This window comes from Nicotiana tomentosiformis, chromosome 3, assembly GCF_000390325.3.
Source record: "Nicotiana tomentosiformis chromosome 3, ASM39032v3, whole genome shotgun sequence".
Lineage (NCBI taxonomy): Eukaryota > Viridiplantae > Streptophyta > Magnoliopsida > Solanales > Solanaceae > Nicotiana > Nicotiana tomentosiformis.
In genome coordinates, this window is record NC_090814.1 from 132,389,479 (window position 1) to 132,417,341 (window position 27,863).

Sequence of the window (27,863 nt, forward strand, 5' to 3'; positions counted from 1 at the left end):
TCACTTAGATTGTAAAGTGTCTATCACATCTGATATAGGTCGTAGTCCTAATGGTTGTGATTATTTAACTGTTACATGTCATTGGGTTGATCATCACTAGAACATGCAAAAACATATTATTGGTTATAAATTTGATGATTCAAAACACAGTGGAGCATATATTGCAACTACTATTCTACAAATTGTTGATTTTTATGGACTCATTGATAAAGTTTTAACTATCACCTTAGATAATACTTCTGCTAAGTGCTAACACAACTGCAACAACTAGCTTAATGAAATGATTGCAAAATTAATCCAACTTATGCACCGGCCATTAATGAAATGATTGCAAAATTTAAAAAGTATTTTTTCCTATTCCCCAAGTTTATTTAGTTTCTACTATACTTAACCCATCTTTAAAATTAAGAGGTGCAAATGGACTTGTTCGTAAAATTTATGAGAATTTAGCAATTCAAGAAAATGAACAACCATCTCTCGAAGACTGCCAAGCTAACATATATTCTTATGTTAAATCAATGTTTGATAAATATAAATATATGGAAACAACAAGTGGTAAAACTAGGGAAGAAGAAGAATACAATGAGATACTTAGCACCTGGAGCTATGACGGCATGGAACTCATGGAACATCAATCAACATTGCCAATTCCAAAACAATGTCCGAGAGAAATTATAAATAAGTTACAACTTACAACGAAGTTATATAGGAGCTTACAAATATTAGTATGATAATTTGTAATTGGCTAATAAGAGGCCTAGTTCAAACATTACCCTTCCTAGAAGGTGGCTGCGTAGATTAGGTGCTCTTCAAAAGAATTATATTTGTATGTGAGATTTGAAAGTTCTATTAATAAAATAAAAGGCTCCAAGCGTTGAATTGTTTTTATGAATTGTTTTACACTCTTACTTAGTTACTTAATGGCTTGAAATTATATTAAATAAATTATAACTCTATTATAAATTTATAATTACTAGAATATTTCATTACAAGTCTTTTGTTTTAATATTTTATAATTCTTTACTTAGTTTCCTAATTTTCGTTTAATTTTTAAGTTTATTAAATAACTCAAAAAACTAGTTGTTGCAAACTTTAAAAACTTAGTCATTGTCAAAAGAATAGCGGTTTCCAAACTCAATGCTTAAATATTTTTCTTAAAAACGGCACTTAAGGCCCGCGAATCCGTCCCGTTTGTTAGCGGGACGGGATGGGCCTACCATCCGTCCCGTCCCGTCTCGTCCCGTTTGTTAGCGGGACGGAATTGGACTACCGTTTCATTCCGTCCCGTCCCGCTACTGTCTCATCCCGTCCCGTTGGACAGCCATAAAGAGAACTAATAACTCTAGACCAGGAGCAGGCATTATTGGCTTCTTATTTGCAGCAAGTATCTATCACATATCTATCCTTACCCTTTACGAAGGGTAAGGATTTCTTGGATTAAGATATTGTTACTTGTATGTGAAGCCCAACTAGAAGATAAAAGGAACCTCCCTTGATCATTTATCAAACTACTACTTGTAAAATCTTCAAAGGGTCATAAGACGTAATTATTTTGGATCATTTATCTTCTCTTTTTATAATCCAAAATAACTCGCTTCTGCATATTATATCTGATTAAACTAATTTTATTTTCATATTACCAATTTGTTGGAATTTCTGGAATTCTATTAACATTATTGAGTTTAGCTTCGGGTCTAAATGTATTTTGTAGTCCAATTCAGTTTTGACGTCCAAATTCCAAATAATTTCAATGACAATCACCTGTTGAATTTCTCTTTCTCTTAGAAATAATTAGATATGAGTTTAAAGATACCCCATGAATAAAGGAGTTGAATTACCGAGAAAGAAATATAAGTATTACAGTGTCGAATTTTCAGTTTTAAAATTCTTTGAAGTATGGATTTTTTTTCCTTTACTGTTTCCCAACCCCCATACCTTCCGTCTTACAACGGTACTCTACTGTAAACTGACAGGAGTCTTGGTTATTCAAAGTTTGATATGAATGCCATTTGAATAACATCATACAAATAACAGCTCTACTCTTGGTACAAGTCCAGAAATTCAACTACTGTATCACTCTTTTCCTTCTAAAGAAATACTTCCAAGATAACAGAGGGGAGAGAAATTTTTTGTAAGAATTAATCTACTAAAATTGTCGGCATATTTAAATGTGTTAAATGCAGAATTCAGACTGCGCTTCACGTACAGATTATTATCCAAGTCGAACCAGTAACCAACAGGACAATTTTCATAACCACAACACATCAGAAGTAGAAAAGAAAAGCTAGAATTGCTGTCAATTCAGACTAGTTATTCGGACAGCATCCAATATGAGATTACTATGCCCAGCGGAAAAGTATTTACTATCCTTGATTTCATCTTTTGACTCTTGGCAGCTCTCTTAATACATTTCTCGCTGCCATCAAAGTCCCAAGCTGCACCTCAAAGATAAATAGCAACACATTCAGCTATATTAAAAACGGAATAAGAATAAAAAAGTCACCTAAGTAGATCCTATTGTTTGGAAAGTTCAAGTTTACCTGTTTCCCAATTTAAGTATCTTTTTCTTTTATTCAACTTATACAGATTCAATTTATGTATCTTCTCATCCTTCATTTTCGACCTCCTCTCTACTTAAAATATATATTCAGAATTATGTTATAAACAGGACATGGAATGAATACTGTGGTTTCAATTATCATTTATCCATCACATGGACAAAACTCTCAAACTCCTACACTCGAAAATTGTAGCGCAAAGCTAATACTCCATAAAAGATGACCACATTGCAGAGAGTATATCGAGCTTGTAAAGCAAAGCAAGGCCATTCTGCAATTCTACACCAACCACAAACATATCTTGAGAAAGCTGTGTCATAAGACTTACGATCTCTACACCAATGCCAACTTAATTAAGACAATTTACAATGTGAAACAAAGGATACATAGCAGTTATAATAATTAGCAACGATCAAGGCATAATTTTTGTTGTTACACTCAAAATAGGTATGTGATTGACCGGGAGTCCTTTCCGGGTTAGACTTGTTTGTCCATGCAAGGAAGTGCGGGATCTAGACAACCTCTAGTTTTAGATGAATGCCTACTTTTCTTTCAAAGACAAATTACTATGTATTGGAATGACACCTGCCTGAAATTTGAATAGCGGGATAGATACACACAGTGTTGTCAAAGGCGCGCTTAAGCCCTGAAGCGAGGCTCAAAACATGTTGATCGCTTAGCCTCGCTTTGTGGGCGCTTTAGTATTGCATCAAGGCTCTAAGGCATACTATTCCTTGCCAATGAGTGTAATCATGAATGAAAAGACGACATTAAACAATTAATATTTCACTTTATCATAATTTTTTTCCAATTTCTTTGTCCATATATTTGTTATTCATGCTTATAATTATTAGTCTTGGACTACATATAAATATTTTTACTTTTTTTCCAGTTGCGCCTTTTTTCATTAAAGCCTACGCTTTATTTGCGCTTTGCGCTTAAAGCCCCGACGGACCTTAGAGCTCTTTTGGGCTTTTCGCCGTTGATAACACTGGATACACATAATTCATATAGCCAACCCCAACTAGTCTAGGATCGACATGTAGTTGATTAGTTATTGAAGTAAATTGTAAAGAATCTATAAGCAAAAAGCTGCTTATAAGAAGTCCTTTTACTATCCGCAAGATATTGGGAACATCACGAAAACATGATTAGCTGATCAGATAAAGAATTCCTAAAGCTTCACAGCCACCTACCTTTTGTCCCCTAACGGCTAACACCCAGTCCAATCCCTCACCTCCTTCTGCTTGTGGTGATACCAGAGGTACCTGAACTAATCCTAGTTTGCTTCCTCTTCAAGGTCGGTGTAAAGCTATTATTCTTTCTTTTTATTAACTGATTATCACTCTTGTTTGCCCTGGAATTAGATTCTCATCAGGCTCGCTTAGATTCAAGCAGTGACAAACCCGCCTTCCTGTATGTTTTGACAATCTGCTCAAGTCTATCATGTTCTATTGGGAAAAAGCCAAAACAGCTATACTGGTGACCCTTCTTGTCAATAAAGTCAAAATAAAACGAGGATTCCTCCACTTGTAGCAAAATGCCTCAGTCACCAGTCACCGGTAAGGCTGTAGGGATGCAAAGATAAGTGTATGATGCATGGCATACTAAACCAACTAGAAAGACATGACTTGTTAAATAATGAATTATTACAACTAAAGTAGACCATTAAATTGGATTATGAAGGGGCGCTATTTACAACTGCAGCACCAACTAGATAGCTTAGTGTTAAACAGCCCCGTGGTCTTCTGACTAGAGCATCAAGTTTGTGTAACCCATCCAAAGTTGGTCATTGACATGATTAACATTTTTCAGAATGGATTAAATCCAAATTAATCCATCAAATTTTGGGCCAAAATAAATCTTATCCCTTAAACATGCTATGGCATTTTTGTGGCTATAAAATCATGTCTCAAAGGTAAAATGAGAAATTTAAAATTACCATTTTTTTTCTAACTATAGAAAGTATCATTCTTTTTGGAAAAGATTAAAAATGAAAAAGCGTCACATGAAAATGCACAGAGGGAGAAATTTCCTAACTAAAAAACGCAAGAGATAAATAAACGAATCGAGAGAAAAAATTATTTGACCAAATTGTAACCGTCCACTTGTAGATTCAGAATTTCTTCTGTCAAAAGCCCAATTAGCATCACTATTACATTCCAAAATAGAAGATGTAACATTTGCAATGCAAACCATAGTTTAAAGTATGCTTCAAATATTTCATTATTTTACTAATGCTTTTCCAATGCTCATGACTAGGATTACAAGAAAATCTACTAAGCATACCAACAACACATGCCATGTCTTGTTTAGCCTAACTTAAAACATCAAATTACCAATTATTCACTCTTCTTGATTAACCGGATCATTAACATTAGGCTCAGGGCACTAAGTTAGTGTGAGGATTAAGAGGAGTTTTACTTGGTTTCCGGTCAGAATGATTGAATTTTCTAAAGTATTTTCTCAGTATAAAATGATTGTGTGAGAATATCAATTTCTTTTCTAACTACTTTAACTCCTAGTATACATCAACAGGACCTAAACATGAATTTGCATTAGATATTGCTCAGTTTCATAAACACATGCTATGTTAGATCCAAAATAAGCAACTCATAATATATAAAGATATAAGAACTTTATAATGATGTGTGTGTTTTTGCCTTCATAGAAAACACACTCTTCTACTTTGCCACACTTAAAGCCAATATAGTTAATCTAAATTTTTCATACCATTATCTTGTCTCTTGGTTAAGACCATATAAAGATTACCTGAGCTTTCATACCTTGTATTCTTCTCATTTCACCACATAACATTCAGGTTGTTGAATATAAAAATTTCATCTAACTCACCATTGAGAAATGTCATTTTGGCATCCATTTGCGGAGCTTCTTCTTTTTGGCTATAGCCTTTTGCAACTAGTCTTACTTTATAACTACCTATACTCCCATCAGCTTTAACTTTTAGAACCCATTTACAACCAATTGCCGAAGTATTAGGAGGAAACTTTGTCAAAGTCCAAGTGTTATGATCATCAACTTCATTGTATGTCTTGAAGACATTTTTACATGGAGTGACATGGACTGCTACTCCTCTTTTTTATCCACCATATGAATTTTGGTAAGAACGACCACCATGTTATCATCTTCATCCATGGAATTGGCTTCTTCTCTCTTACCTTTGAAAATTTTACAAACTCTAACCAAATGCCCGTTTTACCAAATTTAAAGCAAAGTTCTCTTTTCTTCTTATTAATTCTGCTCTTGGATTCAAATCATTTTTCTTTTCATTTGAAAAAGTCTAGTTTCCATTGTGAAACCCGTTGACCTTGGATTTAAAAGATATAAAGGTGGAATCTTCTACATTGTGCACTTTGACCTTTTCATTATTAACAAATATATCTCTATTCCTAACTTCATTCTCAATTTGTGTTGAAGTAGTTGATCCAAATTCAAAGGCTTGCTTATGCTTAAATTTAATTTGTTAATCTTTACATGAAGGGGGAAGTTAAGTTTACCAATAATTATAGATACTGCAAAAGTTTCAGAATAATAGGAGTAATAGATACTTGTTTTTCATAAACTGGAAGCCTAAGCTAATGAAATCAGTTAGTTCATACAAAAACCAATGTTTTCCCTTGTTAAATTATATCCAGGCATGATTCCTCTTCCTTAATATCCAACTTTTTAACTAAGTGTCACAAATCTAAAGAAACTAGACATTTTGGGAAAGAAGTCAAGAGTAGATTGTGCGAGTCATTACACAAAAAGAGTAAAATGCACCAGGAGCACACAACTGTAACTAACATACTTTTCAGCAACAATTATTTACAGAAAAAGTACTCAAAGTAACACTTTTTTTACTCATTTGTTTTGATGGTTTAATAGATACTTAAATCAACAATGATATAGTCAGAAAAAGGAAGGAGAGGATAAGGGGAAGAAGGAAAAATTAGAGCATCCAGTGTAAACCAGAACAGCAGAAAAGAATGAATGCCGGATAAGAACAGAAAAAACAAAGGGGCTAATAAGAAGAGTGTCGATGCCATGGGCAGACAGGGAATTTCCAAGGAAGAAGAGAGGACGAAATGCAGAAGCAGTGAATAAGAGAAAACAGGACGTACCAAAGAAAGAAAAAGAAAGCGGAAGAAGAAGTTGCTGACGCAGTAGCTTGAATGCAGGATCCTAGGAAAGAACAGAAAGGCAACAAAGGATTAATGAAGAATAGGGAAACAAGAAGATTCTTACACATGGAGAAGGAAAGAAAATCAGAGGGAGAGAAAAAGCCACTTGGATCCATAGAATCGCTAGTGGTCTGCTAGGAAGGAAGAACATGAATAAGGGGCAGACAGGCAAGGAAGCGCGCGCGCGAGAGAGAGAGAGAGAGAGAGAGATCCACTCCTATGAACTGTTGTTGTGGAAACGGGAAACCAAAAAGTAAAATGTAAGTCAAGATTGAAGCAGCTCCTAAGTCATAGCATATAACATAACAGATGTAGAATAACACAACTCAGGCATGCATACATATATAGCATTAATAAAAGCGTATAAGAAAGAAAATGAATCAATACAATAAACATAAGGAAAATAGCCTGGTACTCGGAAGACATACAAATGAGATATTGTTATTTTGAATGAAAAAGAGAACATAAATGATAGTATGAATAAATTAAATGTTGCTTCATTTCCAAACATGAGGAAAAAAACAAACCTGTGTATTACTACATTGATAAAAGATCAAGAGCACCATCGAGAGCTTTAAATCAATGCTTGAGTTGGCGCGCGTTCCATCTTCTTCTCCTCTATTTTCTTTTGCTGACCTGATTGCTCGTGTAGTATTTTCCAGTTTCATATCTTTGAAGGTTGAATACATCAGCCAAGCATTTTGGTATTGCTTGAAGCTTCCAAAAGATATAAGAACAAGCTGCTTTAGCCCACAAAGTTGCAATTCGAAGCCCTTGAGTTTTTTCAAGTTTGTCCTCCGATCTACAAAACTATGGACACCATCAATGAATCCCATTAATACATTCTCTTTCAACTCTAAGACTTCAAAGAAATCGATTTCTCCCACTTTAGTCAGTTTGCTCCACTCCAACTGGGCACCATAAAGGGTCAGATTCATCTGAATCTTCAGAAGTATGAACAACCAAGGCCACTGAATCATGTTAACCACTCGGCAAGAAGATATGTCAACTTAATGCAATGCAAGTATTAATTAGCTAAAGTTTCTAGAAGATGATTAAAGTTGGATTTTGCTTTTAAAAAAGGTTTTCAAGTTTGAAAGTTGCTCAAATATTGAGTTAGAAGAACAAGGAAAAATATGATGGACTACCTGAGATCGTAACTCCACTATATTTTTCAGAATAAGTGGTAGTCCACTATATTTTTCAGTTATGATTTTTCCTTGTTCTTGTAACTCATTACTTGAGTGCAACTTTTAGACCTGAAAACTTTATTTTAGCAAAATTCAGCTTTCATCTTCTGAAAACTTTCTCTTACGGAGATTTGCATTAAAATAAGTTGTGACATTTTCTTGCCGAGTGGTTACCATGATCATAAGGTTATTCATACTTTTGAAAACCCTGAGGAAGCTGACCTTCTCACGAACCAGTTAGAGGGGAGAACTAACTAATGTAAGAGAAATCAATTTCCTTGAAGTCCTAAAGTTGAAAGAAAATGCATTCATAGAAGCCAGAGTTTCCTAGTCTTGTGGATTGAAGGATAAACTTGAAAACCTAGAGGGCTTAAAATCGCAACTTTCGTGGGCTAAAACATCTTGTTTTTATATCTTATTGCGAGCTTGAAGCAGTTCCAGAAATCTTAGCTAATATATCAAATATTCAAGATATAAATTGAAAAATACTACAAAAGCATTCAGATCAGTATGGCACATGTTCTTGCCGAGTGGTTACCATGATCCTACGGTCTTGGTCGTTCATACTTCCTAATTAGCAGTATTGATAAATGAGTGATAAGCCCCTTGAGAACAAGAACTGGCTAAATACGATTGTAAACCAGTAAAAAGAAAACAGAGCGAGCCACAACAACATCATTTGATCAATCACTCATTTTGTCTTTGAACCAAAACATAAAAATTAGACTTTCTATAACACAAAGGTTTTCGAATTTTGTTGTCTAAACACATGGAGTTCAGATTAAACTACAAATAATCTACTCATGAAAATATCACTTTCATGTTCAATTACTGTGAATAAAAAAGGGAAAACAGGACTGACAGAGATAATAAAGATTCAATCACCATCACCTGAATTACCAAACATGTATAAAAATTAAGTTCAGAATTGACACAAATAATCAGTTGTACATGTTGCCAGAGTACCAACTATTTTGAAAATCATAGATTATGCCAAACATACTTGGACATCAAACAAATGAACCCAACAATTTAGTAAAGCCTTAAAGCATCCAGTTCATGTTTAAATCAAAAAAAGACAAGTAGAAACCCTCTCACTGCCTATCAGATGAATGTCTCAACTATTCAAAAGACGAACCCAGAGGCAAAGTCTCTGCTAACGCAACTAAACCTCAGACAATTTCTTCAATTCATCTCTACAATTTCATTAAACCTCACAAACTATTTATTATTTCAGGAGTCAGTTTACATTATTTGAGCCCACCCACCACCTTTAAATTTATTCTTTGGTTCAAGATCAATTCAAATCAAAGCCCAACTCTTCTTCTGTCTCAAAACTTGGCCCAACAGATCTCTTGTTGTTCTCCACCACATGGCCCATTTCAAATTCTCCAACTCAAGTTTATGAAATTCCCAAATTCTTTTAGAAGCTTCATGTATCAATCTATCAACGTTCTTAATATCGAATCAAATAAACAGGAAATCATCAGCACCACAATTGAAGACACAACATTTCCAAGTGAACATGAGGAAGCATTTGATATGTTTGAACAAATCATGATACCAGCTCCTTTTGCAATACCAAGACAACTTTGACCCTAGAATTTCACCAAGAAATGGGCTTTGGGCCCCAATCAAATTTCAAAAATTTCTTACTCTCGCCTGTGACACTTGAAAAAAAAAAATAAAGATTCAGCACTACTATACTTCAAGACCACTTGCAGAATAAAATACAGACCTTACCTCTACCGTGTGAGGTAGAAAAATATGACATAATTGACAATTGAATTTACCTTATGACACCTGTTGCTAATGAAACCTATTCTAATCAATTGTCCCTAAAAAACAAAGAGCAATTGACTAAAGGACAATCCATCTTCTCATTTTATTTCCGCAAGCCTATACGTAAAACAATTCCTCTTCGGCTCAACAAAAATCACAATTCTTAATTAAAAGCCCAAAATCTATTTATTCTCTAATTCAGAGACTCTCAAAATTAAACTCATCAAAAGCCCAGTAGAACTACATGTCATTAAACCCATAAGCAAAAAAAAAGTCAATTCGAACCCTGATTTTAATCTTCATGCAACCCCATACAATTGCTCAACTCATTTCATCAAATACTCTGCATCTAAAATGGTATTTCGAACAAAACATTCTTAACTTGGACTAAATATGCAGGAATGTCAATTAATTAATTATCAAAGCCCTGATTGCCTTCAAATTCAGACCCCTCGCATAACTAGAACACTGAGTTATTGCAAGATAACTGTAAGAAATATTTGCAATTTAAATCTGCACAATGACTTGGAACCTTTATTAATTGCCATAATCCTCAATGTAGTGATAAACACAGACTGCAATGATACTAATTTCTAGAGCAGGAAATGGACATATATGTCCCGGTTAGGAGGTGTGAGCAGTTGGCTCTGGCAGGTACGAAAAGGGGTAGAGGGTGGCCTAAGAAGTATTGGGGCGAGGTGATCAGGACATGACGCGGCTTTAGATTTCCAAGGACATGGCCCTTGATAGGAAGGTGTGGAGGTCGAGCATTAGGGTTGTAGGCTAGGGGGTAGTCAAGCATTTTTCATGGTTGTATCAGCTAGTGTGACAGTGTTTTGCCCAGGACTGCTAGGTTTTTGTAGTTATTATTATTATTAATATTATTATTGCCCTTCCATTTATTTGATGTCTCTTACGATGCTGATACTATTTTTCTGATTTCTGTTGTTGTTACGTATCTATTGTCTCTGAGCCGAGGGTCTCCCGAAAATGTCTCTACCCCTTCCGGCTAGGATACCCTCCCCAGACCCTACTAGTAGGATTCTAGTGGGTTGTTGTTGTTGTTGAAATGGACAGATATGCTAAAGGGGTCGTGTAATCAGCAGCCACCTACAACACATGGATACCCTGAAACGGACTAAAGACTTTACTAATTCAATACCAGACTTAGATTGAAAACGAGAATGAAACTGACAATTTTAAAAGCTAGGTTTCAACTCTGTTAATTTAATACCAGACTTAGATCCATGCCCTATTCATGTGAGAACACTCGAAACAAGGATTAAACTAATCTACAGAATGACATAGAGCTGTCAAATTAACATCATTCCCTTCTTGGCTTGGGCCCAAAGACTGATGCCCAAAATAGCAAATATTCTGAATTATTCTTAAACACGCTTGGACAGTGAACTACGGGGACTAGGAGGCTGGTATCATGCTTTAATTCAAAGAAAACACCACACAAAGTGATAAACAGAGAGGAGGGAGGAATGGACGTTACCAAAAAAATCGATTAATAGAAAAGAATCCCAGCAATGCCGGAAATTTCAAGTTGCGATAGGCACTTGGAAAAGAAATCACGATCAGAGCCTCCGGTTTCTAATCGGAATCCATCTCAGAATCAGATTGTAACCTTATTTGTGTATTTCGTTTCTCAATGTACAAGAGTATTTATACAAGAAAAGGTGTACCCGCCTACTTTTGTGTAAACAAATTGTACTAGTTGTGTATATACCCAGGAAAAACAAAATATAGAAAGAAGCAAAAAATAGCTAAGGCTGATACTATTTTGCCACGTACGAGTTATAAAAAATCTCGAACACATCAGCTGTTATTTATTGGCAAGATGTAATCTCGTTCGTCCATTGCTGTTTTGCAAGGCGCATGTGGTTCCACGTGGATCGATTAAACTTGGAACTAAGACCAAGTTAACATAATTTTGACTCATAGAAGCTCTCCAAATTGGACATAATGTGAACTTCAAATGTTTCTTGATGCAAATTCATCAGTTGACCTTTTACTTTTCTTAGCGTGCTTATTACTAGTCATCAGGTTTACTATAGTCCTGCCTGTTCCACTTTGATTAATAACAATTTTGCTTATCGTCATTAATTACGTGCATTCTTGTACGAGAAAAAGAGTGGTTCCTGCAGTGTGAAGGAATAGAATGCACAATATTTAAGGAAAAGAAAGATTCATCTCTTATGCTGAAGTTATTTAAACTCATTCACGTCATAATTAAAGGGCCATTAACTTCAATTTAAATATCTGTCAGTTTCTGTGAATGCCCAGTCCAATAAAAGAAATAAATTATGGCCAAAATAAAACATGATGATCATTTGTTGGTCAATCCGTCTCTTTTCCAATTCCACCTCAGTTTATTTCAGTTTTTCGTTGTTGTTATCGTTACAAGCATGCTTGTGTTATATGAGAAAATGATTGGTTCACTCTCTAAACCCCGAAGTATCAAAATGTACATATTTACGTTATTTATGTGGGCCCATATCGAAAAAAACAAAAAGGAAAGAAAAAATAATGGGATGGTAGGTATCTAACTTTGTTGACAAATTATAGGCAAATTGCATGACCATATCAGCAACAAGCTATTTTCATTGGCTATTTGGACGGCAGCCCTTACTATAAATAGAGGTCTCGTTTCTTCATTTCAACCACACCAAAATAAGAGAGAAGCAATAGAAGTTAGAGAGAGTAATCCACATATTGTAGTCTGTGAGATAAATAGTGAGTGTGAGTAATATTGTAGTGATGTATTTAAAATAAAGAGTGTTATTTCTTTCAAAGTTGTAGTAGTCTTTTGATACTACTAAGTTGTAATATTATAGTGTTAATACTGCTCCGCTCAGGTATTGTATTTTACCTCGTTAAAAAAGTTGGTGTCGTTATTACTCTCTTGTGGTATTATTATTTGCCGTGGATATTATTTCTAGGCAGGATTATTATTTTTCCCCAACAACGTGGTATCAGAGCCATGGCGAATAATAGTCCGCTGTCTTTTCAGTACCTTTGTATCACAAAAGATAATTATGAGAAATGGTGTCTACGTATGAAAGTCACTCCTGGCTCTCAAGATGTGTGGAAAATCGTAGACAGAAAGTATGCAAAACCCGATAATGAGAAAGCGCTGCCTCAAAATAAAAAAAGATGTTTTGGCAAAGACAAGGAAGAAGGATCAACAAGCCCTCACTCTCATACACCAATGTTTGGATAATGCCATGTTTGAGAAGGTGGCAAATGCTACCACCTCAAAGGAATCTTAGGAGATTTTATAAAATTCTCTTAAAAGAGTTTACAAGGTAAGGAAGGTAAAATTTCAAACTCTAAGGGCTTATTTTGAAATTTTAAAAATGAAAGAATCTGAATGCATTTTGGATTATTGTTCAAAAGTGAAGGTTGTTGTAAATTAATTGAGAAAATACGGGGAGGACATAGAAGATGTCTGTGGTAGAAAAGATCTCTCGCACTTTAACACCTAAATTCGATTTTGTGGTGTGTGCTATTGAAGAGTCCAAAGATTTAGACTCTATGATGGTGAAGCAATTGGAGGGTTCTTTATAGGCCCATGAAGAAAAGATCAAGAGGAGACAAAAAGTGTCATTGGAGCAACTTCTTAAAACTGAGGCATCATTTAAGGATTATGAAGGTAAAAAAAGAGATCGAGGGAATGGACGAGGCCGTGACGGTCATGGAAGAGGAAGAAGTAACGGTAACAACTTCAACAATGAAGTTAAAATCCACCAAATATTCAGAGGTCGTGGTCGTGGATATAGAGGAGGAAAAGGACGTGGCTACTAGCAAGAAAATAATGGATAAAGATATGACAAATCAAAAATTGAGTATTATAATTGTCATAAATTTGGCCATTACTCTTGAGAATGTCGTACCAATGTTGAAGAAAAAGCTAATCTTGTTGACGACAAGAAAGAAGAAGATGAGTCAACGTTGTTGCTGGCACTCAAGGAAAAAGACATGGATGATTGTAGCTTGTGGTATTTGGACAATGGAGAAAGCAATCATATGTGTGGATGCAAAGAGAAGTTTGTGGAGATCAATAAAACGGTGAGGGGTAATGTGTCCTTTGGAGATACCTCAAAGATTCAAATCGAATAGATAAGTACGATTCTTATCTCCTGTAAAGATGGTAGTCACAAGCTAATTCAAGATGTTTATTATGTGCCAAAATTAAAAAGTAATATTTTAAGTTTGGGTCAACTTCTTGAAAAGGAATATGACATCCACATGAAAAATATGTATCTTTGGCTTAGAGATTCTAGTGGAATTCTAATTGCTAAAGCGTATATGGCAAAGAATAGATTATTTTCTCTTAATCTTAAGACAATTGATGCAAAGTGTTTGAAGGCTAATGTGCAAGATGAATCATGGTGTTGGAACATGCGATTTGGGCACTTGAATTTTGAAGCGCTAAAAACAATGGGAGAAAAGAACATGGTGCATGGGATACCATCAATCAACCATTCCAATCAATTGTGTGAAGCTTGTCTTCTTGGAAAGCATGCAAGGAGGAGTTTTCCAAATGAGGCCATGTCAAGATCAACCAAAATACTTCAGCTTGTCACACTGATGTATGTGGACCAATCAATCCACCTTCCTTTAGTAAACGTAAATATTTTCTGCTTTTCATTGATGACTTTAGTAGAAAGATTTGGGTTTATTTCTTGAACCAAAAATCTGAAGCTTTTGTTGTTTTTAAAAATTTTAAAGTACTTGTGAAAAAAGAAAGTGGCTATGAAATAAAAGCTTTAAGGTCCAATAGAGGGGGTGAATTCACTTCAAAAGAATTTTTTCTTCTGTCAGTCTCATAGAATTCGTCGCCCTCTAACGGTACCTTATTCACCCAACAAAATGGAGTTGTAGAGAGAAAAAATAGAACGATTCTTAATATGGCTAGATGTATGTTGAAAGCTAAAAGTATGCCCAAGGAATTTTGGGCCGAAACTATTTCTTGTGCAGTTTATTTGAACAACAGGTCTCCAACAAGAAATATTAAAGATCAAACCCCTCAAGAAGCATAGAGTGGAAGAAAACCAAGTGTCAAGCACTTAAGAATCTTTGGGAGCATAGCCTATGCTCATGTTCCACAACAAGGGAGAGCGAAACTTGACGATCGAAATGTCAAGCATGTGTTTGTTGGCTATGATACGAGTTCAAAAGGCTACAAGTTATACAACCCAAGCAGCGGCAAGGTGGTGGTAAGTCACGATGTTGAATTTGATGAAGAATTGGCATGGAACTAGGAAGCTCGGGAAGAAACTTCATATGATTTTCTTCCATACTTTGGTGATGAGAGACTGTGGAACTTGTGCAGGACACAACTCCACCTCCTTATCCAACAAATGTTGCATCTCCCTTTTCTCAAGAAAGTTCAAATGAACAGCCGCAAAGGACAAGGAGTATTCAAGAGCTCTATGAGGACACAGAAGAAGTTACTAATTTTGATTTTTTATATTGTCTCTTTGCTGACAATGAATCAATGAACTTTGATGAAGTTGTTACAGACAAAAAGTGGAGACAAGACATGGAGGAGGAGATTGAGTCAATAGAGAAGAACAACACTTGGAAGTTAACAACTCTTCCCAAGGATCATCGAGCAATTGGAATAAAATGGGTATATAAGATAAAGAAGAATGTTGATATAGATACAAGGCATGACTTGTGGCTAAATGCTACAAGCAAAGGCACGACATTGACTATGAAAAAGTCTATGCACCTGTTGCCTGCATGAAAACGATTCATTTGCTGATCTCTTTAGCTGCACAAATAAAGTGGAAGATCTATGAACTTAATGTCAAGTCAGCCTTCTTGAATGGCTATCTTGAAGAAGAAGTCTATGTTGAACAACCATTGGGTTTCTTGGTCAAAACCCATAAAGATAAAGTGCTGAAGTTGAACAAAGCTTTATATGGATTGAAGCAAGCCCCACGAGCATGGAATAGTTGCATCAACAAGTATTTTCATGACAATGGATTTACTCGTTGTCTCTATGAATATGGTTTTTATCTTAAAGTTCATATTAATGGAGATATCTTGCTTGTTTGTCTTTATGTTGATGATCTTATTTTTACGGGTAATAACCCGAGTTTGTTTGAAGCTTTTAAGAAAGATATGTCCCGTGAGTTCGAGATGACAGGCGTAAGGCTCATGTCATACTACCTGGGCCTAGAAGTGAAGTAGATGGAGGATTAAATTTTATCTCTCAAGAAAACTATACAAAAGAGATATTGAAGAAGTTCAACATGCTCGATTGCAACCCCGTGAACACACCGATGGAGAGTGGGACAAAATTGTCCAAGTTTGATGAAGGAGAAAAAGTGGATCCCACATTTTTCAAAAGTCTTGTGGGAAGTTTGAGGTACTTAACTTATACCAGGCCAGATATACTCTTTGCAGTTGGAGTAGTAAGTCGCTTCATGGAAGCTCCTACCCCCACTCATTTGAAAGTCACTAGAAGAATTCTTCGTTACTTAAAAGGTACGATCGACTTTGGGTTATTTATTCTTCTTCTAATTGTCACGCCCCAAAACCGAGGAGCGAGACCGGCGCTCAACCGAGTGAACCCGACCGAGCAAGCCTGTTAGATTCCTTCTACCCAAACTCATTCATGAATAAAGATAATATATGTTTTCCTTAATTAAACAATAAAGTGGTCATGTCTGCAATTACCAATTCTCTTACCATAAGTTTTTCCATTTTTAAAGTCTCAAATGGACAAGTAATACAATCACAATATATCATAGTTTGTCTTCTCCAGCACCAATACACAACCCACACTATGTCTACGGAGCCTCTACAGATAAAGAAGAATACAATGATAATGTCGGCAACAAGGCCCCGACTATACCTCAAACAGAATACACAAAGTACAAAAGATTCATGACTCCAGAATGAAGTGGGCCTCACTAAGTCAGCTGGGAAGAAGGTGCACTGCTATCACTGACCATTATCTCATGATGTGGAACCACCTGCATTTATTGAAAGATGCAGCGCCCCCGACAAAAGGGACGTTAGTACTGTCGAATAGCACTAGTATGTATAACTAAACACCCTCTCAATAGAATGACAAATAATACAAATAAGATTATCATAATATCAATAAAAGCCTTAATTAACATCGAACCTCAATTTAGGATCAAGACAGTGTTCAAATTAATTTCCATATCTCACATTGGGAGATTTTTAGTATCGATATATCATTGTTCACAATACCAGTACCATTATTCACCATACCAATACCATTATTCACAAAACCAGTACCACCGCACTCTTAGCACGGAGTCCGATCACGACCCGATCGGCTAGGCTATATCCATTAGGGACATCGACCACAATCACAATTTCAATTACAATTCCCAGCACAATCACCACCATGTGTGTGGCATGGTGTCCGATCACGGCCCGACCGGCTAGGCTGTCTTATTTGAGACATCAACCTTTTTATATCAATCATCGCATTTCATATTACTTTCACATCTTTTCATTTCATTGGCACTAATGGCCATAATTATAAGATCATTCTTGGCACGTTGGCTATATTCAGTATTTCATGCTCACCTTATCACTTTCAAATATCATTATCATCATCAACAACAAATACAATTCAAATCAAGGTGTGTAGTACACATGTAAGCAATTTAGAGTCTAAGGCACATAGAGATATTTCACAAAATTTGGCATAATAGCCTTCATTTGAACTTGACTTAAAGTCGAAACATTATTAATGCACAACCCATATTTTAACACATCCCCAATTGGTAACATAACATGAATAGAGCATTTGTGATGCTTGTTGAACATATATCTTGCAACCCAATCTTACTCGGAAAAGCCAATTTCATAATGAATCACTCGGGACTTACATAATTTATATGAATATCGTGGGATTCAATTCTAAGAGAAGAGTTTAGTCAACATACCTCACTTGAGCTTCCTTACATTCTAAATGTTCCGGAATTCTTAGCAACTTTAATCTATTGTAGAAATATAACAATTGAATCAAAATTAGGAAGATGATCATGGTTCGAGCTCATTTGAGCATTTTATCAAACACTAAGTGTGCATTAAGGTTTCAAGGTCCTTTTATGGAGAATTCTATCATCCCACAACCCAATCTTTATCATTTTTAGCTCAACAATCTTCCTACACCCTTTGATAACACATGCATGTAAAATAAACAACTCTTACCCCCAAAATTAACTTACTAGTTACCCATTTCTAGAAAATTTCGAAATTAGGGTTTAGGGTGTAGAATCTTACCTCTTGGATGAAGACCTAGTGAGCTTCCCTTCTTAATCTTCCAAAACTTGAGCAAGAATTGAAGAAAAATTATTGAAGAACACCTTCTCACTATAGGGCACTCTCTCTCACTCTAGACTATCAGATTATGTCTCAAAAATAGCCCAAAGAGCGTATTTAACGAAATAGGGTCGGATTTTAAAAATCCAAAAATGAAGCTCCGGAACAAGGTATGCGATCGCATAACCGATATGCGTACCGCATATCGGTCGCATAATTGGTTACAAAATAGCTAAAAGAACTGTCTGTGTATGCGGTCACTATGCAGTCCGCATAACTGTTATGCGGTAGCATAATGCACCGCATAACAGTTATGCGATCGCATAGTCGATCGCATAGTTGCTTCCAACTGACCCAATTAAATGCCTCACTCTGCGGCCATTATACGGTCCGCAGAGTGGTTCTGCGGTCGCATAATGGACCGCAGAAATGCACTTTTCTGCCAAAAAATTTCCTTTACTTTTCGGTGCATTGTTTAACCTAAAAAGTCTGAGCTGCCGCGAGCTTGCGAGCATCGAAAAATTTCTACAATCCTTAAACACGTAAGCCTAGTCCGGTACCATGAAATATTATTTTCTTTGCAAACTTTACCGGGCTTTACACTTAAGTACTTCAAAATTTTTCGGGGTGTTACACTAATAACTTCAACCTTATGGAATTTTGTGGTAGTGATTATGCGGGAAATATTGATGATAGAAAAAGCACAACTGATTTTGTGTTTTTCTTGGGTGATTATGTTATTTCTTGGAGTTCAAAGAAATAAATCCATTGTTACTCTCTCGACTTGTGAAGCTGAATATATAGCAGCAACATCTTGTACATGTCATGTTATTTGACTGAGAAGATTATTGAAGGAGCTCAATATGCCACAAATTAAAGTTACAAATATTTGTATTGACAACAAATCCGTACAGGTGTGAGCATCTAATTTTTGATTATATTTGAATCTTCATCATTTTTTTTGTATTTAATATTTTTTATGTTTAATCTTGATATTTTAACTTTTATATTATTTTTATTAGTAGGTTTTATTAGAGAATATGTAATATTTTTAAAAAAGTCTATTACATAGAGGGCGGAAGAATTTTTTCAATCACGGACCAAATCTAATAAAATTACTTCTATTTTCCCTACCCTATTTCTTTGCCCCATCGCCCACCTACTACACTATTCATGTGTCACATCTCACACCCCTTTCACTATTCCCTTGTCCCATCACCTTCTTCCTACACTCTTCCTCTCTTATTTTTTATTATTTAAACACCCTAAAAGGGAGCCCTTTCTTCCTCCCAAAAATCCACCCTAAACTACCTCATCTTCCTCCGAAAAAATACAGCCTAAAGCTGCTGCAAATCCAGCCCCAAAACTCCCTCAAAATAACTCAAAAACGAGCTGAAAATAGTCCCAACAAATCAACCCCAAAAACAGCCCAAAACCTGCCCGAATCAGTCCAAAAAATAACCCCGAATCAACTGAAAAATGACTAATAAATCAACCCCAATATGCAGCAAAACAGCCCCCCCATGAATCCCACCAAACATCCATGAAAGCTGGCTACAAAAGCTCCATAAGATTGCCAAAAATAGACGCTTAAACAGATCCAAACTGACCAAAACAACGCTGCCGGAAACCAGCTGAAATATCGTCTCAAAACAACCAAAAATCGGCCCCAAACCCAGCTGACCCCCCTCCCCCCAAAAAAAAGAAAACGAAAAACCATAGTCGAATGAGGTCAGTCGAGATCGCCGGAAAAGTTCCCGTTCGTGGTCCTTTGCTATCATTTTTACGGGTCAAATTTCGAGTGTTGGAGTCCACGACTATTGTATGTTTAGCTAAAGATTTATTCAATATATTGAAGAAAGATTTTTGCTATAAGGTCCATATTTCTTCCTCTTCATTGATTATTCATGATGTCGTTACCTTTATCTTATTGTTTAATATATTGAAGGCTTGCTTGATTTGGCGTTTTGAGGGCATAGGTTAATTTACTCTGTTTAGTTTGATGAGGTTCGGATATGAAAGCTAATCAGTTGTTTGATTTTATTTGTGAATTTGACTAAGACATTTGTGATGTATAAGACACATAATGAAGTGGGTCATTTTCTTACTTGTAGACAGGCCATTAATACATACGAGTCAATTTTTCTTGTTCTGCTAGGCCCACGAAGTATTAAATAGTCATTCAAGTCTAGCGAACATTTCTTTAAATAACATAGTTGTCACATCCTTCCTTTTAATAAGCTAGACCACCTTTTCATAAATAATTTACTTTATTCCTCCACAATAATATCCATAGTTGTTAGCCTCATTATAATCTCAAATTAGTTTAGAAAAATAATTTAAATGCTCTAGTTGTCGTAAGCGCGTTTACATAAATTATCATGGCTATATGTACGGTTTCGTAGCATAGCTGGGATATGTAACCCCAAATACAAGTGCACGTTCACACGACTTGACCAATCAACTTCGAATAGTAATAAATATATTATTGATTGTGTACGTACGCGTGACATGATTCTTGACACACCAAATAAAGTGAGTACACGTACGCGTGACTTATTTCAAGATAATTTTTATAAATCTAATCAAGCAATAAATTTATAAGCCAAATATAGTGAATAAAACGACCGTGCTAGAACCACGGGACTCGGGGAATGCCTTATACCGTCTTCTCGGTCAACAGAATTCCTTACCCGGATTTTATTTTCGCATAACAATAATAATAGTGTCAAACCTTCCTTTGACTTGGGATTCAAATGAAAGGTGACTTGGAACATCCAAAAACTCAATTCCAAGTGGCGACTCTATAAATAAAATAATCCCTACTCAAGTTTGTCACTTTAATTGGAAAAACTCTTTAACCCATAACAATTCATAACATATATCTTTTGGGGTAAAAGGGGGTGTGACAGCTCTGGCGACTCCGCTGGAGAACTTCAAGAATTCGAGCTTGTACATTGACTTTATTTGGCTTTATTAATTTCTGCATATATTATGATTTATTTGGGCCTAATGTGCTACTTGTCCACTTTTTACCACTTTGATATTGATGAACTGTACATATAAACTGTCTTCTCACACACCCCCTCTGAGTTTTCTGAATATAACCCCAGGAATCGCGGATACGCGTCCCATTCATTTTGAGATAAAGCCGGTGGGCCTGGGCTCCCGGTAAAGGATTGTTAGTCACCCATGTTTAAGAACGGGGCGAGCCCAGTAGTTAAGCCGGAGAAGTATTCCTCCCGGTACGCTACCCCTTTCCCAACTCTCATTTTATGACAGTCTAGATACATTCTCCATCAGGATGTAATTCTAGAAGAACAAACCTCATGCCGGATATCCCTAGTAGGTTGGCTTTATTTGCATCACGTGCATTTAACCTAGAAAGGGTCGGCACATGAGCCAAGTTTTGTTTTAGGACATGTACCTTGTTGAGACCATTATGTCATGTTATATGCTACTTGATGCATTATTTGGGAGGTTTGCATGTTAACCGACTTTAGTATAAATCACTTACTGAACAAAAAAAAAATGATGTGGTCTAGTGCGTATGGTTTTTAAAGATTAATTTTCATAAAAAAAGGAGAAAAATAGTTGGTTTAATCAAACTACGCGGGTCTGATTCTGACCGAATGTGAGATACGTAGGTAACCTTTATCGGGTCCGGCCCCAATTTTCAAAAATTCAAAAAAATATTTTTCTTTAATTCCTTCTTTAGAAGTCTTTCTTTGAGACGTCAAATCCAAAATTTCAAAAATATTCTCTTCCTTTTTTTAGAAGTATTTCTCCCAAAATTCAAAAAACAAATCAAAATCCAAAAAAAATATTTTATTTATTTTGAAATTTACAAAAAAAATGAAAATCCAAAATATTTCTTCTTTTTTAGAAGTCATTCTTTTGAAGATTCCAAAAAAATTAACAAAACAAAAAGCGAAATAAAAAAAATTCTTTCTTCTTTAGAAGTCTTTCTTTCAACAATCCCCAATTTTAAAAAATTCAAAAATAGTTTTCTTTAAATTTATCTTTGAGACATCAAATCCAGGAAAAAAAATTAAAAAAAAGGAATTTTTTTCAAAATATTTTCGTTCTTCTTCAGAAGTTTTTCTTTCGAATATTAAAAAGAAAACTCTGAATCCAAAAATATTTTCAAAAATTCAAAGGCAAAATTCAATTTCCAAAAAATTTTCTTTCCTCTTTAGAAGTCTTTCTTTCTATAAAATCTAAAAAAAAAAGAAAAGAAAGAGTTAGTTTATTTACTTTATTCCTGATCCTCCCGAACTACGCAAGATCTGATTCATGTTCCCACATGATACGTAGGCAACCCACATCAGGTTTGATTGAGTATTTTGAAAAAAAAAAAGTGAAATAGGGGAAAATAAAAGAAAAAAAGAAGAAGAAGAAGAAGAAGAAGAAGAAGAAGAAGAAGAAGAAGAAGAAGAAGAAAGAGAAGAAGAGAGTGTTCATTTTAACATGCTTGTTATTTTAAAATAAAAGCTAGTTAAAGGTGGTCGGTTTGTTAGTTTGCAATGGTGAATCACGAAAATAATTTAGGATCCCTCAGAAATAAAATATCATCTCAACCAGTGGAACAAGTACCATTATCATTGATCCAACTAAGGTCACGAAAAGCAAGTAGACGAGTTAGTGGTGGGAAATCAAAAGATGAGGTAAATACTGGTAGACTTCTATCGGATTGGAACAATAGGACGTGCCATGCTTGGGATGATCTGTGATGACAAGGAACACGAGAATTCTTCCAAGTCCTTTGGTAAATCAGTTGATGTGAAATTTCTCATGCCGTCAATCCTGAAATCCGATGGCCATATTGGCAACAATTTCATCAAAAGATCAAAATTTGAGTGTTGAATCCAAAGCAATCAAATATTTGAATGTCGTAGTAATGCTGATGTGCAAATGCATAGCTAAAATATCGAGTTTGGTAATTGGAAAGTCACCCCCCTTGCCGGGAAGAAGTCTTGGTAACTTATTTTGTCATAATTTTTATCATCTTGATTACTTCGAGGTTGTGATCCAGATATTGTTTGTTTGTCGTGCCATCAAACCTCTCTATCCTGTAATCAATAAAATGTAAGTTTTTGCTTTGTACCATTTTAATCCATTTTTCTTAATTCTTCTTACATATATAGTTCTTTTTATGCCGATTTTAGTGACATGCCATGCATGCGGAGTTTTCGGCTAGATTTTAGAAAGCTTATCTAATCTTGATTTGAATCGAGTAAAAACACTCGGAGTTTAAGTAAGAGGTTGAAAAACTTTGATGATAAGCCTCTGTCAAGAACACATGAAACCAAAACAGTCATATCCGTAAAGGTTAAAGATGTTTATCTCAAACCTATCATGAATACCAGCTTAAGGATAATTGAAAGTTTTGAAGTCTGGTTGGACTAATCGATGAAAGAGTTTTGGCCACGACCTACCATAATCTAATAATATTAGGGAAGAAAACCCAAATCTCCAAAGAAGGTATATTCAGGGAATTTTTGAATGGATTAGCTGGTACTGAAGTGCGTCCTTCCATATCAAGACAAAGACCAAGAAAGGGTGGCTCCAAATTGTCAAAGGTCATTTGTTGCAAACAAATATTGACTATAGAGCTATACAACTAGACAAGACTCAGAAGGCGACATGTCCATCGGATAGAATAATTGGTGTTCTCGAGGCTAGGAGACCCTTTTTCTTCTATCCAAATACTTTATATCCTTCGTCACCCCTTTTGAGCCTGTGTAATTTTCTTTGACCCCCTATCTTGGAATCAAGTCTAGAGTCAAAAGTCCAATATATATATATATATATATAGTCAAAGGTCTATATCCCAAAAGGTATAAATTGGGGCAACTTTTAAAAAGTTCAAGTAAAAAAAAAAAGCAAAACAACAAATCTTTAGGTGAGATGTTTGAACTACGATTGACTTGATTCTTTTAAAGGATACGTAAGCAGCTCTATACTAGGGTTCAGTCCAACCAAATCAAAAATAAAAATTCTCCAGTATCTGAAACTGAGGCAGGAGTTTTTTTTTTATGTTTTTATGAAGAGTCGATTCCAAGAGTTGTAAGATACAACCCCCTCATCTTGAATCTATTTTGAGCCTTTATGCAACCATTTCTTTCTAACCCTATCCAAAAGCCTTCTAAATAAAAACCTCATAATTAGTCTTTACGAATGCCAAGCGAAGCACATAATAAGCAGCATTTGTCAAATGACATAGAACAATGTCAAGTTGCTCACACAAGAAAGCAAAAAAAAAAAGAGAGAGAGAATCTTACTAGTGAAAAATCTCATGGGCACTGTAAGGCAATGGTAAGTATAGATAAAAATGAGAGAGTTCGGTTGGTAAAAACCTTTCGGGGCACTACCGGTCGAAGGTGAGCTGTGATTTGATGCAAATGATTGGCTCAAAGAGGCCAACTTCAAAGATGAAAGGGAACAATAAGAATAAAAGGTAGATTGGTTGGATTAGATTTAGCCGCTCAGTCCAAAATGCATGTCATGATTATTAAAGTTGGCTACCATATTCAAAAGATCATTTTTTGTTTTTCTTCTTTCTTACTCCCATAAAATGGCATTTTTAGTTAAAACTATTCCTTCTCACTTCTATATCGCGCCATTGTGTGCATTTGCATTATTCTTTTGATTTAGTCTTTATTAAAACAAACAAGAAATAATTTCAAATCTGTTACCAGCTTTCTAACTGTACAAAGCGAGTTCTATCCTAGCACATCAACAGGACATACCCAGGAAGCAACATGAACAATAAGTTGTTGAAGTTAAACAAGATCTCAGGGTTCATGCATACGGAAGTTCCAAAGAGAAAATTTTGCTGGTCTATTTGTTTAGAAGCCAACAAAGAAAGGTCCACAAAATTGATTACCGTTTTCCCAAAAGTGCAAAACAAAGGATGTGGGGCATACGCAACATTGACAAAGGCACATGCACGTATGTGATCTCCTACGATAAGCCGAACAAAGTATTTCAATCAAATCGAAAAGGTCGCTAAGCAAGACTTGCTTCATAGAAAAATTGATAGCACTACGGACACAAACTGGTATTGGGTGCAAGACAACTAAGTTTGATTTTAAAGGAAAAATTGCCTTGCCTTGGGGATAAGGGTTAACAATACCATGGACATCCGGGTATGAAACCGTCGGGGGCAACATCGGAAAGCCCAGGTCTCCAGAATGCGATATAGAGTATCCGAGCATCTCGGTACCACACTGACATAATCAGTTCTTCGACATCAGTGGCTGTGAATTCAAGCCACTCAGGGAATCAAGGCCACAAACCGACCACCACATTGAAAACTCACAATTTTTCTTTGGTTGCACAGGAACAAAGTAGTATAGAATGGTGACTCCTAAAGGAAAAATATCACCAAAAGTAATTTTCCTCAAAATATCCACTTTCCTTTATTTTATCATGCATCACTACTATTCGTACCTCTCATTTTCGTAGCTTAACCTATGTAGAACTTTTTCGCTTAGAGGGATCCAGCTCATATTTTAGGATAGAAGTACTCTTCGCTCAGGCTATTTTACGTAGCTTAACCCAGGTTGAACCTTTTCGCCTAAGGGGATCCAGCTCATATTTTCGGGTAGAAGTACTCTTTGCTCAGGCTGTTTTACGTAGCTTAACTCAGGTTGAACCTTTTCGCCTAGGGGGATCCAGCTCATATTTTCGGGTAGAAGTACTCTTCGCTCAGGCTGTTTTACGTAGCTTAATCCCGGTAGAGCCTTTTCGCCTAGGGGGATCTAGCTTATATTTTCAGGTAGAAGTACTCTTCGCTTAGGCTGTTTTACGTAGCTTAACCCAGGTAGAACCTTTTCGCCTAGGGGGATCCAGCTCATATTTCCGAGCAGGAGTACTCTTCGCTCAGGTTATTTTACATAGCTTAACCAAGTTAGAACCTTTTCGCTTATAAAGATACAACTCATATATCCAGCTAGAAGCATTCTTCGCTCAGGTTGTTTTACGTCGCTTAACCCAAGTAGTGCCTTTTCGCCTAGGGGGATCCAACTCATATTTTCGGATAGAAATACTCTTCGCTCAGGCTGTTTTTACATAGCCTAACCCAGGTAGAACCTTTTATCCTAGGGGGATCCACCTCATATTTTCGGGTAGAAGTAATCTTCGCGCAGGCTGTTTTACGTAGCTTAATCCAGGTAGAGCCTTTTCGCCTAAGGGGATCTAGCTCATATTTCCGGGTAGAAGTACTCTTCGCTCAGGCTGTTTTATGTAGCTTAACCCAGGTACAACATTTTCGCCTAGGGGGATCCAGCTCATATTTTCAAGCAGAAGTATTCTTCGCTCAGGCTGTTTTGCGTAGCTTAACCCAGGTAGAACCTTTTCGCCTAGGAAGATACAGTTCATATATCCGGGTAGAAGCACTCTTTGCTGAGGCTGTTTTACGTAGCTTAACCCAGGTAGAGCCTTTTCGCTTTGGGGGATCTGGCTCATATTTCCGGGTAGAAGTACTCTTCGCTCAGGCTGTTTTACGTAGCCTAACCCAGGTAGAACCTTTTCGCCTAGGGGGATCCAGCTCATATTTCCGAGCAGAAGTACTCTTCGCTCAGGCTGTTTTACGTAGCTTAACCCAGGTAGAACCTTTTTGCCTAGGGGGATCCAGCTCATATTTTCGAGTAGAAGTATCCTTCGCTCAGGCTGTTTTACGTAGCTTAACTCGGGTAGTACCTTTTTCGCCTAGGGGGATCCAACTCATATTTCTGGGTAGAAGTACCATTCACCCACACTTGCTTTTCATAGCTTTACTCGGGTATAACCTTTTCGCCTAGGGGGATTCAGCTTATAGTTTCGGGTAGAAGTACTCTTCGCCCAGGCTTGCTTCTTGTAGCTTAACTCGGGTAGAACCTTTTCGCCTAGGGGGATTCAGCTCATATCAGTAATACAGGGTACCAACCCCTGGTTATATTCCTTTTCAGTAATACAGGGTACCAATCCCTAGTTACATTCCTTTTCAGTAATACAAGGTGCTAACCCCTAGTTACATTCCCATCCTAGTAATACATGGTACCAACCCCTGGTTACATTCACTTTTCAGTAATACAGGGTGCCAATCCCTGGTTACATTTTCTTTCAATGATATAGGGTACCAACCCCTGGTTACATTCTTTATCAGTAATACAGGGCGCCAACCCTAGTTATGTTTCCTTTAGCGATACAAGGCGCCAACCCTGTTTACATTTCTTTTTCAATGATACAGGGCGCCATCCCCCGGTCACATTTCCTTTCAGTAATATAGGGTACCATCCCCTAATTCCATTCCCTTTTGGTAACACATGGTACTACCCTCTTGGTTGCATATCCTCACATAGTTAGTTTATAGATTTCTCTAATAACTAACAAAATTTTTCTAGTGCAAAACTGGGGCAGAAAATTTTGTTCGTTATGTTCGTCTTTGATAGCTTTGCAGGCCCCGGTCGTAGAGCACATATTGCGATGATTTAAATCTTGCAGTTCCAATTCCCATCAGAAGAAAGAAGTCTTTCTATCACAAGATAGTCGGAGTCAGCCTTGATAATGTATCAACAACTCGGTTTTCCAAGAATCAAGCTCCAAACTATGATCGAAAAAAGATGGTTGTTCGAGCGCAAAGACGTTTGGGGGCGAGCTTTGACGTAATGCACACATCGACCAGCATCTCAAAATTCATCTTCTCGGCTTCTAATTAAGAAGTGAGCATTCAAGACTCAATCCAAGTCTTAATTCAAGTTCGAGCTTCAAGAATCAATCTTTGATCTCAAGGTACCAATGCGGGTTTACAAGATTTCAAGTAAAGCTGGAAGACT

At 36.3% G+C, this 27,863-nt stretch overlaps 1 long non-coding RNA gene across 2 annotated transcripts; it reads right to left on the bottom strand.

Annotated features, from left to right (window-relative positions):
- Positions 1-2,116: 2,116 nt before the first annotated feature.
- On the bottom strand, positions 2,117-11,450 carry LOC104105290 (uncharacterized). 2 transcript variants are annotated; one of them, XR_004509404.2, is made up of 4 exons: positions 11,216-11,450; positions 9,201-9,602; positions 7,270-8,502; positions 2,117-2,435 (listed from the first exon to the last, which is right to left on the bottom strand). It is a non-coding gene; the product is annotated as an uncharacterized lncRNA (long non-coding RNA). The 2 variants fall into 2 exon arrangements; XR_011415005.1 differs by lacking the exon at positions 9,201-9,602 and having other exon boundaries at positions 11,216-11,445.
- Positions 11,451-27,863: the final 16,413 nt, after the last annotated feature.